The sequence below is a fragment of the Podarcis pityusensis genome, assembly GCF_964106645.2.
Source record: "Podarcis pityusensis genome assembly, chromosome: 9".
NCBI lineage: Eukaryota > Metazoa > Chordata > Lepidosauria > Squamata > Lacertidae > Podarcis > Podarcis pityusensis.
Window position 1 is genome coordinate 24748862 of NC_138034.1, and position 15791 is coordinate 24764652.

General features: G+C 40.3%; 1 long non-coding RNA gene across 1 annotated transcript; it reads left to right on the forward strand.

Moving 5' to 3' along the window:
* Nucleotides 1-944: 944 nt before the first annotated feature.
* Nucleotides 945-9840, forward strand: LOC308485164. The gene is made up of 5 exons (XR_013990435.1): nt 945-1421; nt 3556-3640; nt 6004-6127; nt 6251-6384; nt 9639-9840. It is a non-coding gene; the product is annotated as an uncharacterized lncRNA (long non-coding RNA).
* The last annotated feature ends 5951 nt before the right edge of the window (nt 9841-15791 follow it).

The window sequence follows — 15791 nt, forward strand, 5'->3', positions numbered from 1 at the left end:
CTGTGGCTTCTATTAAGAAATTAGAATATACACATTCAATGCTTTTTCCAATAAACACTGCTTTCCTAAGATTAAAACTTACCATTTTTGATCCTGAGTATTGGTGCCAGTGTATCTGCTGCTTCAGTATCACAATGTGGTTTATTATTATTATTATTATTATTATTATCATCAGCTAACTGAAAAGTATTTCATGTGATCCAACCTTAACACTTAATAGGATTGGGCTGTAAGAAAACATTGCATTCATTGTGCCTGCATATATAATGGAGGAGAAAACGAGAGCTATTACTGTGTGGTAGTGATGAAGAAATAATAGGCATAATGTAGTCTTGATGGGAGCCTTATTGAAACGTCAAAGAATTGAAACATCAATGAGGATGGCTTGGAAATCTCTATTTCAGAGATGTGGGTGGGTATTATGCTGATGGAAAGCAACGACTCATCAATAACATGGTTTATGGAGCTTATTTTCCTTCTTGTGCTACTGTGGGTTTTAGCGATATGACGGATGAGTTGCTAGCAACCGAAAGAAAAAAGAAAAGAGACATATTTGGAAGAAAATTAATGCTAATTTGAAATGTTAATAATCCTGTGCAGAGAGACAAAAATAAGGAAAGATGATAGCTTTAACTTGGCTGACACCTATGTGAGTGCAGACTGGCAAAGGGGTGAATCAGTTTTCCAACAATATTAGAGCATCCTCCATACTGTACATTTACTCTCATTTTGTTATAATAATAATAATAATAATAATAATAATAATAATAATAATAATAATGCAATTGGTTATGAAGATGAAATAGCCAACTGGCCCCCCCATCCTTGTCGTTCTAAATTTAATGAGCAAACAGCATTTCTCTTTATGCAAATTATAAAATGGATAAATAATTCATCTTCTAAAATTACCAAATTTTCATAGTCTTAGAGCTCAGCTACAGAAAGGAAGAATTTAATATTTATGAAAAGCTGGTAGCTTGCTAAGAGAGCATTTCGACAATTACCATTATCACAAATAAAGCTCATTCTTTAATAATATATAATAAAAATAAGAATGAAAAAAGAGACAAACTGTGTAAGTCTAAAGGAAAGTGGAGAGCATGCTTTTGAGCACAGCCATGATGTGGAAGCTGTGGTTTTATATTTATTCATTCTTATCTGTAAGGATATGAAGGAAATGGAAACAAAATCCAACAAAGCCTGCAGTCTTTAGAACAAGTACTTGGAAAGAAAGCTTAACCGAAGCCAATATGGTCAAGATAATGATGTAAAACTGCAATCTGACTTGGATTTTCTTGGACATTAACATTGCCAGGGAATAGCAGTGAGCAGGATGAGACTGCAAGTTGGTGGGAGACACTGGATTGATCTACCAGAGGGACTCAGGAAAACAAGCAGGCAGACAGAAAGTCTGGGAATAGGTAATAAAGACAGGAGTGCAGGGATTTGCAAAGGGTCAGAAGAGCGTTAACAGAAAACTATGGAATTTGGCTGTTGTCCAGACACAGATCCAGCCTGATCCATAAGCATCTATCACTAGGCCACACCAGGGGAGCTAATAGAGTGGTGGAACCAGGGCTTCTTTTCAGCCGGAACTCAGTTCCAGCACCTTTTCAGGTGGGTGCCATTGCCATTACAAGTGAGGCATTCATTGTGAGTTCTGGCACCTCTTTTTATACAATAGCACTGGGTGGAACTATCCATGAACACGAGCGGATCTTGCATCTGAATAATAATAATAATAATATGCTTCAGGCTTCTCTCCACACTTTTTGGCAGCTCACCAAGTCTCGCTTCCCATGGTAATACAATTAAATTACCTGCAAGTAAGTGTGCAGGTAAGGGACGTGGGTAGCGCTGTGGTCTAAACCACAGAGCCTAGGGCTTGCCGATCAGAAGGTTGGAGGTTCAAATCCCCACAAAGGGGTGAGCTCCCATTGCTCGGTCCTTGCTCCTGCCAACATAGCAGTTCAAAAGCATGTCAAAGTGCAAGTAGATAAATGGTGTTTCCATGCACTGCTCTGGTTCGCCAGAAGCAGCTTAGTCATGCTGGCCACATGACCCAGAGGCTGTCTGCGGACAAACGCTGGCTCCCTCGGCCAGTAAAGCGAGATGAGCACCGCAACCCCAGTGTCATCCATGACTGGACTTAATGGTCAGGCGTCCCTTTACCTTTACCTTAAGTGTGCTTAAGGTCTTTGAATTAGGATGACTGGTTTTCACCCAGGTCTCCACCCACACTGCTAGAATATTAGAGAGTGAAGTGACCTACTTAGTGATTTGAGCTGCTGGTCATACAGTATTTCAGCACAGATTAAGTATGCTTACCCTTGTTGATTTTAATGGGCTTAAGTGTTATTAACATTTGTGTTAAGAGTATGGCCTTTCTTTGTGCTATATGTGATGACTTCTCATTCAGCCACATCAAACAGAAACTGCAAAACCCATTACTCTTTTTAAGCAGCAGTAGTCTTCCCCAGTACATTTATAGGAACACCATAGGTAGCAAGGCTATAGTGACATCATCAGGGGGACATGGCTACAGCGACATGCTATCGGATCCCAGTTGTCTCCCTTAGGAAGCAATGAATTTGACAGGAAGCAGTTTTTGCAAAATCACCCACATTAAAAAGCCTTATTTGAATGAACACTAAGGCTAGTAACCTACCTGAGACATTTTAACAGCATTTATTTACTATAGGGATTTTTAAATTGACATGCTTTATAACCATAATTATAAACTGCTAATATGATGTTTGCAAATAATTTGTGTCAGATTAGCAGAAATATTTAACAGGGTTACAAAAGGTATGTGGAGAAAACTGCTTAAAAAAATAAAATACCGGTAATCATTTTTGTTCTGTGTCACTCCATTCCTGTGCAAATTTGACTAACACTGAGCGGCACTTTTACATGAATGAATGATTTAATGCTGATTTTAATCAGCTCTCAATAAAACAATGACATTTTATGTGGCTATATTTCATGTGAGGAATGTATGTGAGAAGATTCCTCTTGCATCTTAGTAGTACAATTAATATTAGCGAAGTGTAATCTTTTAAATATTAGATAATGAATTAAAGGTAAAGGGACCCCTGACTGTTAGGTCCAGTTGCGGACGACTCTGGGATTGCGGCACTCATCTTGCTTTATTGGCCAAGGGAGCTGGTGTACAGCTTTCGGGTCATGTGGCCAGCATGACTAAGCTGCCGTTTACCTTCCTGCCAGAGTGGTACCTATTTATCTACTTGCACTTTGACGTGCTTTCGAACTGCTAGGTTGGCAGGAGCAGGGACCGAGCAACGGGAGCTCACCCCTTGGCGGGGATTCGAACCACTGACCTTCTGATCGGCAAGCCCTAGGCTCTGTGGTTTAGACCACAGCATCACCTGCGTACCTCAGATAGTGGATTAAGGAGGGCAATGATATATCTCTCTCTCTCTCTCTCTCTCTCTCTCTCTGTGTGTGTGTGTGTGTTGTTGTTGTATTGCTTGGATTCTAACTATATTTTTGTGAAAGTAGCAGGGTTTCACCACCTCTCCATTGCTTCTGCAGCCCATGAATGTCTGCCCCCATGGATTGGAGAACCATTGGGAATGGTGTAGTCTATGGCACAGGATGGCGGGCTGTAGATTGAAAGGCAAGTTCATAGAAATCACCCCATGTCATATACAAAAAGAAGAGCAATTGAAGACTAAACGTATATTTATATTTATATCATTTTTTTGAGGGTGTCCCATCTTGTTTTGCATTTTCTATGCTGACTGGCAGCTGTGTTCTTGGGTATCAAACACACATTCTCCAAATGCTCTGGGGGAGGCCAGGGATTGAACCTATAATCTTTTGCTTGCAAAGTATGTTTCCTGTTACTGAGTTATGATCCTTCCCTCCTTTCCAAAGTCTGAATACCACCAGTGGAAAATAATCTATTTCTAGTGGTTGTCAATTTTACCTCAAATAGACGGTGACTCCTGAAGTAAATTCTTTCCAGTGGAGCCCAACCCATAAGATGGCTTGATGTATGATAGAAGCGAACTCTATGAGACTCAAGCCATTTTGGGTTTAATGATTTGAACTTTGCATTTTTTTTAAAAAAAATAAGTTTAAAAAGGATCAGTTTTATATGACCTTTATAAACCTAACAAAATATGTGCTACTGCTTTATGAATCTGCTGATTTCAAGCCTGCCTTCAGCACCAGCCCTGGTACAGCATGAAAATCAGTAAAAGAGACTTCTGGCTACATATATATGAGTGCTGAGTCCAGGAGTACCACCAAGTTGCAGGATTGAATGTTAACCCCAGAACTGTCCTTAACACCATTATAACCTTTATCTTGGCTAAATTGAGCTTCCATTCCATTACTGCACTAATGTGAATTTTGCAATGCACTTCTCTGACCATCCAATATTTGCAACAATGCATATATTAGGGGAAAGGGTATATATAATTAATATATTTGTGAAAATAACATACAGAAATGCATTGCATATGGGGAAATTGCTTGAAAAAAATGTGTAAATTACTCAGAACTGCACCCAAAGATGTGTTTACTAGAAAAATTCACACTAAAATGTTGAAGAATTTTCATGAGTCTTTTCCCTTTTAAAACTATTCACAAACTACCATGGAAACATGGATAACTGAATTTAAGATGGGGAAAATGAGAAACGGGAAGAACTGGAATGGACAGATCTTTCAAACCCTATCCTGTAGTTATTTGTCAATGACAAAGGAGTCATCAGAGGCTCCCTGACCAATCAGTCATCTCCATCTTGTCCAGTACAAAACACCACATCCTGGATATTATCTGTCAGATGGGCTGGCTCAGCAATAGGTTCATATAGATCCATATCTCCCATGAATTATCTGATTATTTCTCTGTGAAAAAGCCTGAAATCCCAGGAACTGTAAATCTGAGGGTTATTAAGATCAAATATGAAATCACCTTTTTCAGCTCAGGTAAAATACTTGATGTGGGGAGGTTAGCACACCACCTAACAGCTCTATTCTGCTGTAATCTTCAACACAAGGTATACATACACAGAATGTGTTGTATCAGACTGGTTTCTTTATGGACTACCACACCTCGCCCACTGACTTTTGGTCATTCCTGGGCAGAATATTTGGCTTAAAGTCATTGAGACCAAACAGAACTCTCCTTTCTCTCTACCTCATCCAACCAAATTCCTATGAAGCAGACCAGGTCCAGCTTTCATTCATGGTGATGTCATGGACAATAGATATTTCAGTTCAGGCCAACCTGAGAGTAAAAATGAGCAATTGCAGGCTCTGTGGAAGACAAAAGAGCTATTGATCCACATCCAGAGCTTTGTTATTTGGGTGAAAATTAAAACATGTAAATTTAGGGATAAGGCTAATTTCTTCCACAATTCTTCTGGAGCTCTCCCAGTCTGGTGGAGTTTACAAAGAGGACCAAACCTCAACACACCTCTTAGGACTCACACAGCATTTTGTAAAGCTGCAAGTTAAAGGCCATGATGTTCTGTTTTCTGTGGGTTCTACCAACTCTAGAACTTTCTGAGTACTGTACAGTATATTTGCTGTCCCATAGCAGCTGGGCTGACAAAATTTACATAAAAGTGAGGAGGATCGAAAGGGAGCAAGTTCACACATCTATGGTTAAACTAGGTCATGGTTAGTGGAGAAATGAGGTCTTTCTCAACAGTTTGAGATTAACTGGAGAGAATGCCACCAACTTTGCTGCAACTGTTTGGCTGTGACAACTTGGGCATATAAATGGATAAAAGTGTGAATTTAGTCTGTGTTTTTTATGCTGGTCTGTGACCGTAATAAGCTAAATTCATTCATTCAGTCTGTGATTTTTAAATGAATGCTCCCCTTTCCCAGAAAGCATGTTTTATAACAAAACAGTTGTCAGGATTCAAGGTCTCTGGCATTTATTTTTAAAATGAACTTAAAGAAATGTATTCTAGACTCAAGCCTCACCAAATGTTCATGCGATAATTTTATTCTGCCACAGATGCTTGCCATCCAGTTGAGGCTTCTGAGTCTGACACATTCAGTGGCTACAATGCAACTGCAGAAATGGAAGAGTTTAAAGGCTGAAGCAAGCATACATAAGACAGCACTGCAAAAAGATCATGGTAAAAACATGAGCCTCTGTGGACATATTCCTTTAATATTCCTTTATTGATTCAATTCATACCCTTCCCTCCTTCTGAAGGCGCCCACGGCAGCAATATGCTATCTTCCTGTTAACTTTCCAGGTGTGCAGGATCAGAACCATACTGCCTGTGATCATACATTCTTTCCATTGCCTCCAGCTTTTCACTTTCGCCTCTGGCTCACCATTATAGGAGGCTAAAATGATTGGCTTTCCTCCAGAATGCACAGACTTTGAGTGAGTGTGCAGAGATGATAAAAAAAAATAACCATTTTGACTTATAGAAAGATTGATAATAAGGGCTGAACTCGATGGGGCTGAATACCTACATCAAGTTCTCCTTCTCCCTTCCCATTGCATCTAGGGTCAATTATCCCACATCTTGATGTTGCCATCTTGCATGTCTCATTCCTTGATCCACATAATTAGCTTGTGTAGAAATACATGATGTGTTAATGTCAAGACATAGAGTAAGTGATCTTGTGATTAATGGAGGAGGCAGTAAGACTAATTCAGCATTGGAATGCTGGTTTCGGCAGTCACCTGTGTCAAGTGTAATGTATGTTGATGTTGTTGTTGTTGTTGTTGTTGTTTAGTCGTTTAGTCGTGTCCGAATCTTCGTGACCCCATGGACCAGAGCACGCCAGGCACTTCTGTCCTCCACTGCCTCCCGCAGTTTGGTCAAAAGTGTAATGTGTAGCTCAGCCCAAATAATTAACTAATGCAGAGAAGAAAAATCCAACAAACCTGAAGGTTAGGGCAGATTTATAGAGTGGCTGAGAAGCACTCTTGCCACATTAAATCACCTCACTCTTCCTCTTCCTCTCTCTCCCTCCACCCACCATTCAGCTAAGAAAAGACCACCAGCAGAAGCTGGCTGTGAAAGCAATGATTGAGCCAATCATGAGCTTGATTTCTCCCCTCAGTCCCTCAAAGCAATTCAACTCCTAAAGGTTACAGGCTCAGTTAGGCTTTAGCCAGTTCCTAACCAAATGTGAACATGGGTGGGCAGCTGCATTTTGAAAAATAAGGATCCCCTCACAAACCCATTCCCATCAAATGGGAACCAGAAGTATAGCTAGAGCTTCACTGGGGCTGTGTTCCCTTTAGCAGTACCAGCATCCAGGTTTGGCTATTATGTAAGATGCAAAGCAAGATAGACATTGAAGTGTGAAAAACCCACTGTGAATTTGTATATCTGTCTTCACACTGATTGGAATAGAACCTTATAACTTCTTCAGAGTTCATTTAGGTCTGCTGGGTGGACCTTGTGATTATTCTTTTACATCTCTTGGAAACAGGACTACAAGTTCTAATCACCAGTAACTGATGAATAGATTCAAATGGTAATGGCTAAATTTCGATCCTAAATTGTGTACTAGGGTGTAAGTATAATTGAACACTGTGGGAGTTACTTCTGAGCAAACATACATAAGAGTGCATTGCAAAAAGATCATGGTAAAAACATGAGCCTGAGAACACATCCCTTTAATATTTATGGAGCTGTATGATGTACTTTTGCTTTTAGAGAGGAATACAGAACCTAAAGAACAATGCCTTGTTTCACGAAAGTTTGCTCTGACTAAATCCAATGGAATACAAAGGCAAATATCTTCAACAATGTTTACACCCCCATTAAGATGGATTTTGTTACATGATCTTGATTATGTTTCTAATTGCCACATCCCCACACCCTGCAATTGCTATCTAACAATCCTTGCCAAAAACACACACACATACCCTCAAAGGACGTAACAACGGATGAAGTTCCTTGCATTAGCGACTGGCATACCTACTCTGAGTAAAGGCACTGTATCACTTATTAGCAGGGTAGCAAAAAAGACCAAAACAAGGCAAAACCTTCTCTGTACAGTAATTAGTGAGATATATCTAATGACTCATAAAGGAATTCTTTTCATTTGTTGCTCATTGTGAATACTGGTACATTCTTTTAGATCATTCTACAAATTGCTGCTCAAAGGCATCAAACGGCTATAATGTCAGAGCCAAGTTGAACTCTCTGTTCAGTCATTGCTCTGCCTATAGTTTGTTTGTTTGTTTGTTTGTTTGTTTGTTTGTTTAAAGCATTTTGTCCCCACTGAAGAAGCCCCCATGGTGGCTTGTTTTCATACCTATTGAGATCAATAAACCAGGCAGTTCCCGCCTGCAGGCTTACTTTCTAAAAGACATAGCACAAAAGGGAAAGGGGGATGGGAGGATAGAGGGGAATAAGCAAACTTAGGCACCAATTCTTAAATTTACATAGTTCTTAAAATGACCAGCTGGAATGGAAAATAGTTCAAGGAGAGAAGGAGCCAGCGGGAACTGGACTCCCAGCAAAGCCATTGGAGTGGTCCTATGTAACAAAAGGTACATTCACACCATTCTTGGAATATAGAAAAGGCTGAGAGACATTTCATTTTTAAATCAGTTGCCACCACCATCATGGTGCAGTCTGAACATTTAGCCTGATGGAATGCTTGCTCCCAGATGACAGTTGAAGAAAGAGGAGCATGATGGAATTGTAGAGCCCATGGAGAAGCCCAGCAGTCCCATCTCTCCGTCTGCTGCAGACATGATCTTACAGCACTTGACATACAACAGAGAGTTTGGATCAGAACTTTAAAACGGTCAACTAGTACAGAGTCCCAACAGGCACATAAGAGGTTTTCTCTTGTCTCTAGGTTCCATTCAGCTCTGCTTTAGAATAGAGAGCCAGTGCGGTGTAGTGGTTAAGAGCGGTAGACTCTTAATCTGGTGAACCGGGTTCGCATCTCCGCTCCTCCACATGCAGCTGCTGGGTGACCTTGGGCTAGATACACTTCTCTGAAGTCTCTCAGCCCCACTCACCTCACAGAGTGTTTGTTGTGGGGGAGGAAGGGAATGTTAGCCACTTTGAGACTCCTTCGGGTAGTGATAAAGCGGGATATCAAATCCAAACCCTTCTTCTTCTAGGAAATGGAACAAAAAATTATAAAAGAACCACAAGGGCTTTCTTCTTTAAAATTTAACTATCTAAAACATTTCCCATCCACCTCTCACACAGAGAATACTAAGTATGGACAAAAAATGTTGCAGATTTTAGATCAATTAAGGACAATAAATAATAATTTCATGCTTCTTTTTAAAAAACAAAAAAAATTAAAGCATAATTTTTTTGATGGTTTTCCCAAAAAATATTGGAATATTACCCCTATCTGGCACAGCTGTGTTTACACTCAGCTGTGTTGGATCTAGTGAGGTGTGGCAGTCAGGGCAATTGGCATCTACCTCCCAACTCTTGGATCAGTCTCCATATCTGGCAGCCCTGTTTAGGGAAGTTGTTAATATTTAATGCTGTATTGTTTTTAACACTTGATTGGGAGCCACCCAGAGTGGCTGGGGAAACTCAGCCAGATGGGCGGGGTATAAATAATAAATTATTATTATTATTATCTGTACATTCAGGTTGCAGTGATGGTCAGAGTGATTTTTCACCACCTCTTTTTAAGACAAAAAAGAAGAAGCTGTGTTTCTCCAATGGACTGCAATTCTCATTATCCCTAGCCACCATAATCAAAGGCCATATATAATGGGAACTGGAGTCTAACAACATCTGAAGTACTACAGGCTCCCCATCCCTGCTTTAGTGAGAAAGATGTGGATAATTATAAATGTGAAAAATAATAAAGTGCTGACATTTGTTGAAATGTATATTAATTTGCATTTATTGTGTTTTGCATTTCTATGCAGCTCCTCTGCTCAGCAAAGCAGAAGACAAGTCTTTGTGTTGTGTTTATGTTGGTGTGGGGTGATCGATTATACGTCCAGCTGGACTGTGGGTTTGGGAAGGTGACACATTCTAAATTACCAGACACCATTTCTAAATTTCAAGAGACAAAAATGTGATAAAACAAGAGGAATAAAGAAATTGGCTTTTTGGAGGATTCTCTCTTCCTTCAGCCCTTCTTAGGCTGTCGGTAAACACAGCCTGGCAAATGACAAATGGTTGTAGTCAGAATGTCCTTTATAGGCACATTAGTATTCTAAACATGCTTAGATCCTGCATAAAAACCAAATTTACTTCTGTCAGTTGTATTTGAGACATTCTACCTCAAGTGAATGGATGTGTGTAACCCTCTCTTTGCCATAGCAAATAAATGACTCCATAGAAAGAGGATACAATTCACATTTCCACACTTGATAAAAGCATAGGTTGTCGAGTTGAGAAAATATGAATAGTGCTGTGAAAAACACTTTGGTACTTCTGCCATATTTTTTAAACAAATTCAGGACCTTGGATAATTCAGAGAAGATATATTTGCACAGCAAGCTATTCAGATATTGGAAAGCAATGAAACAGACAGCTAGCAGAGGCATAGGTAAACCAGTGTGCCCATATAACATGAAAATTGCCCTGATAAAATATTTCTAATTGAGAACATAGAATGCTGCCTTATATACCAGGTCAGATCACTGGTCCATACAGCTGAGACTATTGACTACTCTAAGCTCTGCTGGATCAGGACAAAGGTTTATCTAGCCCACTATCCCATTTTCCACAGTGGTCAATCAGTTGCATATTGAAAGCCTGCAAGCAAGGCATGTGACCAACATTTTCCCAACATTATACAGTACTTCTGTTCCCCCATAACTGATATTCAGAGGTATGCTGTCTCTGAATCCAGAGATATAATGACATAGTTTAACTATGTGGTGTTCCAAAAAGTACTTCCCTTTGACTTAATCTTCCTTAAGCACCCACCATTCAACCTCATTGGATAACCCTGAGTTCTAATATTATAACAGAACACCTCGTTTCTCTCTCGCATACACTTTCTCTCTCCCTGTCCACTTTCTCCACACCATCCATGAATAATTTTGTAGATTTCTATATGTGCCCCAATTCACTTTTCACCTCCTAAACTAAAAAAAAGTACCAAATATAACTTTCATTTAGAGAGGAGCTGCTCTTGCCTCCTGGTGGTGGATCTTCAGGAGCTTTCTCATCACCTGGTAAATGATCTTTAAATGGAGAAGTCAAGGACTGACCCAGGGATATTCTTCTCTGTGATGCAGCTACAGTCCTAGGCATGCAGAAATAGAATATCAGAAATGGAACAGAAAATGGAGCAGAGGTGGTCCTCTATTTTTATTCAAATCAATATTGTTTATTTGTACAAAGAAAATGGATAAATTATTATGGTTATTTATTAAATTTATAAACCATCCATCATCTGTGGATCACAGGGTGCTTTACAGTGTAATGGGGAGATATCACCCAAACTATTTATGCACCTGAGTCCTGTTAAGCCATTAATTCCTTTTAAAAATCTTAATCTCTCTCTCTTTCTCTCTCATTTTATTAATCCTTTAAACTTTTAGTGCAAAGCAATCACACTGATTTCCCTTAGGTGGTCCTGGGTTTCTGCCAGTCATTGGAAAGGGTCACACTGTGAGGGAGATGGGTGCTGTTATCATGCAGGCAACAGATTGATACATGCCTCTCTTATCTATCTGTTGGAAGCTGGAATCATGAAACTAGGCTTGGGTATCATCACTTGATGCATGGCTGCTTGCTAGGCCACTTGCTGACCCACATACTAAGCCACTTGCTGATAGGTCAGCTGCTGCTGACCCTTTGCTCCCTCAGTGGTCTGTTCCCACAGTGGCATTTTAATATAGGCCTGCACATTCCTCAGGACATGGCTATAACAGATCATTTAAGGACATCATGCATGTAAGGATAGGCTGTCACAGAATATCCATGCACAGAACATTAAAAATTTCCTCTAGTCAAATGCTTTTGGCAAGAGTCCTTACACACATTTAGGTAACAGTCATCAAGACATAATAATAATAATAATAATAATAATAATAATAATAATAATTTATATCCTGCCCTCCCCAGCCGAAGCCAGGCTCAGGGCTGCTAACAACAATAAAATAGTACAAGCGATGCATATGCATGTGTGAACAAGACCATACATGTAGTTTACTTGGAATTATACTGGGTTTATTTTCTGAATTTGTCTTTTGTCATTGATGGACCACATTAAATGGCTTCTATTCAGAATCACTTGCATATTATCAAACCATTTGAAATCCTGTTTATCTGAATTAATGATGACAGATTTTAAAAGAACTTAGGTACCCATTTACAAGATCAGTTAGCAAATATTACTGGAGACAGATACAATCTAAAGAGGGCTTACAGTGCTGGATGAGGCCCAGGAAGCTTTGTCAACTTTCTCTAGCTATGGACAAAGACAAATGAAGAGGCAGGAGGGAGGCAAGGAGTGGTGAGGGCTATGGTCTTAAGAATGCAAGTAGAGCTCTGCTGCATCAAACCAAAGGTCCATCTAGTTTAGCATCCTCTGGCCAGCCAGATGTCCCTAGAAAATCCACAAACAGGACTTGAAGGCAACACCTCCTGACTCCTGAATGTGACAGCCCTCTCTTGCAGTTCCTCTCCAGCAACTGGTGCTCAAAGGCACACTGCCTCTGTATCCGAAGTTTCAAAATCCATATAGCTACTTGGCTAGTACCCACCGACAGACCAATGAAATTAGTCTGATCCACTTTTAAAGCCATCCAAACTAGGTGCCATCATATGGTAACAAACTCTGTAAATTAATTTTGTATCATGTGCACAATCTGTCCTGAATCTCATGCAAGTCACTTTAATTAGATGATATTGAGTTCCCGTATTATGACCAAGGTCTGTCTGTCTGTCTATCTCCTGAACACCTCCTGAATGGCTGGAGAATTTCAGTTCTTTCATGGAAAATATTCAGTAAAATGTGCTTCCCAATTTTACCAACCTTGACTTTTGCATGAAACTGTTAAACCAATTTTAATGCTATTTTAATAGTGTGGATGGATGGAAGGATTGGTCTTGGCCCGAACTCCTTCCAGTCCTCCATCTTAGCCCATTGCTTTTCATCCTCCATTAGCAGCTGGCAGGGACTGGCAGAATGCTGATGAGTGTTGCACCAGAGGAAGGGGGGCTGGAGTCTGACTTGAGAGAGGGGGTAAGTGATTTGTGGGGAACTGTAACAGCCAGCAGGCAAGAGGCAGCTGGCGGATGGAGCACAGGATGGGTCAGAAGAAGAGGAGGAAGAGGCAAGTTAGGCAAATGAAGTTGCTACTGAGAAATCAACACCACGACTGGTGTGTTACTCCCTTCGAAGTGCCACTCGGGTGATTAATCCTCCTCCCGAGCCACCGGTGTGACAGATATCCGTAAGCATCTGCACGCAGTATCAGCAGATATCAGCACACAGCGAAAGTGAGGCTTGAGGCATGGATACGAAGCACTATGTTTATTATTTACAGGACAAAGGAAAACATGGCTCCTCTTACTTTCTTCATCAGCAAGAGAAGAGAAAAAACAAAAGCAATACAGAACGGAACAGCGTATCTGAACATCCATTCCCATGACATCCAACACTGTGGAATGTAAACACAGACACGTGACAACAACAATCACACATCTGCAGCACGGGGGAAAGAATTCCAACAGTTGCCAGGTGCTTCCCCATCCTTCCCTGAACCACTGCCTCCCAGAACCAAGAGGGGGTTGAAAAGGGATGAGCAGAGGATGTTGCCATGCAGGCACAGTCTCTGGCTGCCTACACACAACCCATCAGTGAAAGATATATAAACTATTGGGGGGGGAGTCCCCTGTGGCTGCAACTATTCCATAGAGTGTAGACCTGGGAATAGCTGCTTAGATGTTAGATTGGTGTGAGTAGGTATCTGAAGAAGCAACTGTAAGTGTTTTCTTTGACAATAAAGAGTTAACTATTTTCCTCGTGCATTTCTTTGGCTGGAAAGCATCCTTGACAGGAACTCACGATAGCATTTCAGTCAATATGAAGTGAGACAAACTTTTTCAGAACATATTTTTCTATAAAGGAAGTTGGTAAATATCCTCTCCCCAAATATTTAGTAAAAAGTCTCTGCTCCACCACCCAACCTTAATTATGGCAGATAGAGAAAAATAAGATTCTCTCTATTAGCTTTCTGTACTCTGTACCTAATCTTATAAACTTCTATCGTGCCCCCCACCCTTAGCTGCCTTAAGATTAAAACATCTGAAATATTTTAACCTTTTCTGATATGGAAAGATCTGCATCGCCGTAATCATTTGGGTTTGTCCTCTTCTGCAACTATTTTCAACTAGTAATCACGTCACTGGCACAGTTATCTGTTACCTTAAGTGTGACTAAAACTGGCAGCATTGTGAATGTGCTGTGAGACCTTTTTAAATATTTCATCTTTCTGCAACCTAAAAAAAGAACCATTCCTAAAACACATATTAAAATAATTCCCATTGTGTGATCTAACTGAAAATCCCCAAGGCTGTTCTCTTATGCAATGACTTGGGTGCAAGCCCCAGTGAAGTCAGTGCACACATTCCTATGCAAGGACTGCAAGTCTTTAGAAATAATTGTCTTTAATTTGGAATTTAACAGTGAGACCCCACAATCCAGCACAGATTTTGGAGCTTTTAAGCCACATGAGATCAATGGGCTTATGTATGCTTGTGCTGGGTTATGACCTAAATATTTGAAGGATATATTTAAGTAGTATTAAGATATTTCTATACGGTGAATTAAAAATAAGATTCCCCCCCCCCCCCTGTATAGCCTATTCCTTGCTAAGGGATTTGGAACAGCATCTGGCAATAAAGTAATAAGACCTTGGAGGGAAAATGAAACAATATAGCACTTACATTAACATATCAAAAATACCAATTGTATGTATGTCACTTTTGAACTGAAGGTTAAGGACAACTGAAAGAAAACCGCCTGGAAAAAATAATTAGCTGATGATTCCACTAGGGTGCTGGGAGTTTAGTTTGGCAGCCATTATCCACTGCAAAGAGGCAATCTATTTCTTTCTTTCTTTCTTTCTTTCTTTCTTTCTTTCTTTCTTTCTCACTGTTTCATTGTAATTAAAACTGAAGTGGTTTCAAAATTAGACATAGAAGATTCCACCTAAACATTAGGAAGAACTTCCTGACAGTAAGAGCTGTTCAACAGTGGAATTTGCTGCCAAGGAGTGTGGCGGAGTCTCCTTCTTTGGAGGTCTTTAAGCAGAGGCTTGACAACCATATGTCAGGAGTGCTCTGATGGTGTTTCCTGCTTGGCAGGGGGTTGGACTCGATGGCCCTTGTGGTCTCTTCCAACTCTATGATTCTATGATTCTATGATTCTAAGATAAAAGTTGCAGTAAAACAATCAGTGTAGCTGTAATCATTCTTTAAGACTGCTGTTCTGTGGCCCCTGGCAGGACAACTTAGCAGCTATCTTCTTCTTCTTCTTCTTTGGCGATCACTTGTAGCCAAGTAAGATTGTATTCCATAAACATGGTTTTAACAATGAGTCCGTAAGTGACTGTGGAGGCCAATTCTGGATCCACATGTCCTTCCACAGTGGGGACATTGGTTTCCAGGCGGGAGTTGATCACGGTGTGGATTTGCCAAGTGTGCCTTCCTCTTAGCACGTTTCTTCCTTGCGCCCTGAGTTCGAGTGTCTTCAAAGCCCATGACACCTTTGGTAAAGGCTGTTCTCCAACTGGAGCACTCACAGGCCAGTGTTTCCCAGTTGTCAGTGTTTATACTACATTTTTTTTTAGATTTGCCTTGAGACAGTCTT